Source organism: Pygoscelis adeliae, unplaced genomic scaffold (genome assembly GCF_000699105.1).
Source record: "Pygoscelis adeliae isolate BGI_AS28 unplaced genomic scaffold, ASM69910v1 Scaffold204, whole genome shotgun sequence".
NCBI lineage: Eukaryota > Metazoa > Chordata > Aves > Sphenisciformes > Spheniscidae > Pygoscelis > Pygoscelis adeliae.
In genome coordinates this window covers 590,947-595,652 of record NW_008824659.1, presented here as the reverse complement: position 1 = coordinate 595,652, position 4,706 = coordinate 590,947, and positions in this window count along the sequence as shown.

Here is a 4,706-nt window from a genome sequence, read left to right as displayed (position 1 = left end):
TCAGATACCCCCAAAATTTTTTTTTCCGAACCAGTGAAGGTTGCTAAGTGACAGAAACGTACTTATCTACCACATCAGTTGTAGGCATTTCACTGCAAAGAAACAATCTTACACACCCACATCATAAAAATAAACATTTTATTAGTATGTGCTATAAAGAGCTGTAGTTTATTATAACCCAACCCAGTTCTGATATTTGGGCTTCTTACATATCAACAGTAAAGTGTTTTTTTAATCTTAATATTTTAAGTGAGAATGCAGTAATTTTACAAAAGTTCATTTTATCTCTTGGACATCTATAGCTAGGATTTCTTGAAAAAAATGGCAGAAACATTTTGATAGGATATTATATTGGTGCCAATTTTTTATAAAAACTGCAGACTTGCCTTTGACACAAAATGGAATTAAAATGCAACTTTAAGTGTTTCTCCTGCATGCTTTTTCTGCATTTTAGTGTAAAGTCTATAAATAATATTCGGTCAGAATGACAATGTGGATGTTGTGACAACACATCAGTTACACAGACAGGTATAAAAATGTTTTGCATTGGCAACGTATTTCCACTGTCACTCTCTTGCTTTTTTTATGTTTGGCTTTGCAAATAATTGGATAGGTTAACACAGCTGTCAGTGAACAACTTTACGTATGTTGTTTTACGGGGTGAGGATTTCCCATAACTTAAGAAAGCTTTCATGTTAAATCAAAAACACATACAGCTTTTCAAATTATACCTATATTAAACTATATCTATAATGTCATTAGCAGGCAATTATAGTTAGAAAAAAGATCAGCTAAATTAATAATGGCTAGAAAAAACCCACTACTAACTGGTAGCTTGAATCTGCTACAGCAAGAAGATCAGTGAAAAGGCACAGTCTGTAAGTAACACATCATAGCTATAGGTTTGTAATAACCAACAAAAGCACTCATCGGTGAGAGCACCTGGCACATAGACAATATAATGCACTAAAGCAACATGACTTAGCTTTGGTCACTGAATGGTCAACAAGCTGCCCTCTAAATATATTTTGACTAAGCATTCAGAATTGTGGACAGTTCTTAAGGACCTTACTGTTACTGACCTTGAAAAAAGCCTGTTGCATGAACACGTATCAAAACCTATCTCTGTGAATTTTTTAAGTATTCTGTAAATAAATACTTTTACTGAAATACTGTGTGAGAACTAAGTTCCTGATGCCATAGTTTCAGATATACGTAGTTCTCTGTCATTTAGACTCAAATATGATTTCTGTTATTGAAGGACTGAACTCACTCTCTAAATTACAATTTGACAATTAAATCAGCATGCATCTACACACTCTGTCTCTCTTTCTTCCTCCTCTTTCTTTGTCACAAACGCAATAATTTTCTGCTTAATGCAAACCAATAGCAAAACCTTGCCTATTAAACAGATGGTCAATATTATGGGCACTAAACAAGGTATTAAAAAAGTCATTGAGGTATGTGTCTAGTTTAAACCTTTTTTTCAAACGTGGCCTAAGATTAGTAAATACAAAGATAGCTAACCTTCTCACAAAATCTAACTAAAAATGTTTTTCTTTAACCATGAATCTGTATCACCTGACCGGTCTCCACTGATCCCTTCCTCTCAAGGAAGATGGAAGAAAATTGCAATTCCCTTGCATTTTTTCTGATACCTGCTATGGTTGTTAAAGAGGTGCTATGGATTGTTATAGAGACATACAGAGTCTTTTAACTACTTTGTTGAAAATGTAAATGGTTAAATAAAGTTGAAGAGCTTACTTTCTTAGTGTTAAGCTCCACTGCTCTTCCTCTGAAAAGTCTGTTGAGATAAAATGAGCTGATGTTACATAGCTCTTGTATGTAATTCATGTTTTTAACATTGTAAAAAAAAGTTTGTATTGATGCTATTCTTTTACATCTATTTTTCTCATATTTATATCAAAATTAACAGATTTAAACAATAACGTCCATTCAGAGATTATTCTGTTCGTTCAGTGTACTGCCATAGAATTTACCCACTTCTTACTTAAAACTTCTCTTTCCAAAGTAAATAAGCAAACTCAAAAAGAATGGAAGGTCTCTCTGTAAAGATCTAAAGAATGTTACCTTCCTTCTACCATCATGCTTGATGCTAAATGAACGTTAGGATTTATCCTCTGTAGGCTGCACCTGTAATAGAGGTCAGCATCACTGCAAAGGCTTTACAGGTCTGACATCCTGGCAGAAAGCAGCGGTGCGTATACACATCATGGACAAACTGTCTGACACATAGACACAGCATACAATGGGCTTCAAACTATGCTTGTTTCTAGTCAATAGAAACATTTTGCTCGTAATTTCAGTTGGAGCAATGGAATACCCTATCTTAATAAATAGCTTAAATATGAATTTCCTTGTAGATATTAACTCTGCCAACAGCAATGGCAGAACAAGAGATCTGTGTCTTTGTATGGGAATAAATCTGATTTCCGACAAGCTTATTTCACTTTGATATACAGCCTTTAACTTGGGTTTCTATTTTCTTGTCTGCTTTCAGACATCTGTCCATGAGTTTAACCATTGTTTCTACATCTCTGCACACACAACGGTCTGAATACTGGGAATTTCTTGGGAGATGAGGGAGGCATTAAAGACAGAGGCTTCACACATTTTCCTTGAAAATCAATGTGAAGGGGACATGTCAAGAAATTAATTTAAGGTCACATTCTGCCACTTTTTCACTGAGTAGGTTTTTACTCTGTGAGTAGTGTCACTCTAGGGTGAGGTACTTTTTACTACAAGACAGTGCAGAAGCCAGACCATTACTGAGGATCAACATATACCTACAGAACAAATCAGCAGTGACCTAAAATTACATTTTTTAAGAGTAGTTTTAAGTCTTATCTTGTCTTTGACAATCAAATCAAAACGTAATGTTTGAAAATCTTTCTTCATATAAAATGCCTTATGTAAAACTATTACAGGTAGATGTAGACAGAAACACAAAAGCCCCAGCTCAGTGGTCCTCGTTCTCAGTGGGTGGTATCTTACTTCCAAAGTAACTGAGTAGTTCTCCGACACAAGAATTGACCTGGTCTCAAGTGAACAATGTCAGTTTTCAGAACTAGCAAAGCAATACTTTAGTTTCTGCATCAAGCTTCAGGCTTTATTTAGGTGAACAGTAATCATGACTCCCACTCCTCAGACTGAAAGTTGGATGTATTTCCAAAGGAAATCCTCTTCTGCAACTACAACTTAATGGGTAAACTGTAAGATTTACTACATAAAATTCTATGGACTATACTGAAAGGTATAGCAGCCTATATACTGTTGCAGCTATCCCTTGTGGCTTTAAAGTCTCTTAATCTATACATCATAGTATATATCTCTGGTCAAGATACTTGTGCTTCTTCTTTTTAGTAATAGTTAAGATATATTCTTCAACTGTACATTCAATACTCGCAGCTGTAATGGAAATCAAATTTCTTTTCATATTTACAGAAAACTGCTTAATTGACATGTTAGTCCTGGAATTGCAATGAACAGCAGCATATCATGCTGAGGCATTTTTGTTGCTTAATACTTACTTGCATTTGTTCTGAGAATAGGAAATTTGAAAGTCCTATTTTTTTAAAAAAATCATTATGCAGTAGTACTTTACAACATCAAATTGAACTAATACTTCAGGATACCAAAGGAGCTATGGAATTTATATTGACTTACAAAGAAAATCTAGTGTCTAAGTCAGGTATAGAAGGTGTTACAAAGATTTGGTCTCTAAATACAAAATAATAATAAAATGCTCTTTTAAATGATGTGGGGGAGAAGAATAAAGCTTAGCATGTTTTCTTAATGCTTGAGTTGTACTATATTCTAGTGTTTAATAGAAAAGAAATTCCCACTGAAAATAAGGGAAAGGAAAGTCATGTCTTGGAAGGGGATCTTGTGCCTGTTCCTAAATGATAGTTAAAGCTCCATCTCTGTGAAGCATACTTGAACACATCAGCCTACTGCCCTACCAGTTCAGGATGCAAACCACCCTGGTAGAAAATCAGATCTGAAATCAGAGAGGTTACATTGACAATGTCCTCATGGTGCAACACTGAACTTAGTTCCAAGTATCCAGTCAAGTGCAGCTGTACTAAAAAAGTCACCACAGTCCTGTCTTGTAAATAATGCAGCATTCATATACAATTTTAAGTCCACATATTTAAATGGCAAACAATCAGACAAACCTGGGTCTACTGAAGGAATACGGATCTACTTTTTCATGGTATTTTTATTATGCAGGCAAAACACAGGAGGAGACATTTTGTGACCAAGCTCCTCTTCTAGTCTGCCAATCCTGTCTGTACTCGCAACGCCCATACCTTCTGCAGAACTTAAAATATTAATTTGAGGACATTGCAATGGAGACTCCGAATGGAAAAGCTCGACTACCTGGTCTGTCTTAAAACATTTCAGTTTTTTATTATTACCATAAAGGCTACTGGCGCACATGTGGACTGGAGCCCTCTAAACTGGGTTTCACATCAATGTTCCCCTGCCACTACAGCGACAGAAACTGCGCGCCAAGTCCCTGTTAAGGACCGCAGTTGAATAGAGGAGGAGGAATGTTTCCATTAACACCTAAGGCCGTGTCTAGGCAGCATACATCGTGGAGACTTCCAGCCGCGCCGTGCAGGTGAGGGGGCGGGAAGAGGTTCCCTGGGCCCCTTCGCCTTCTGCCGACACTCCGCCTC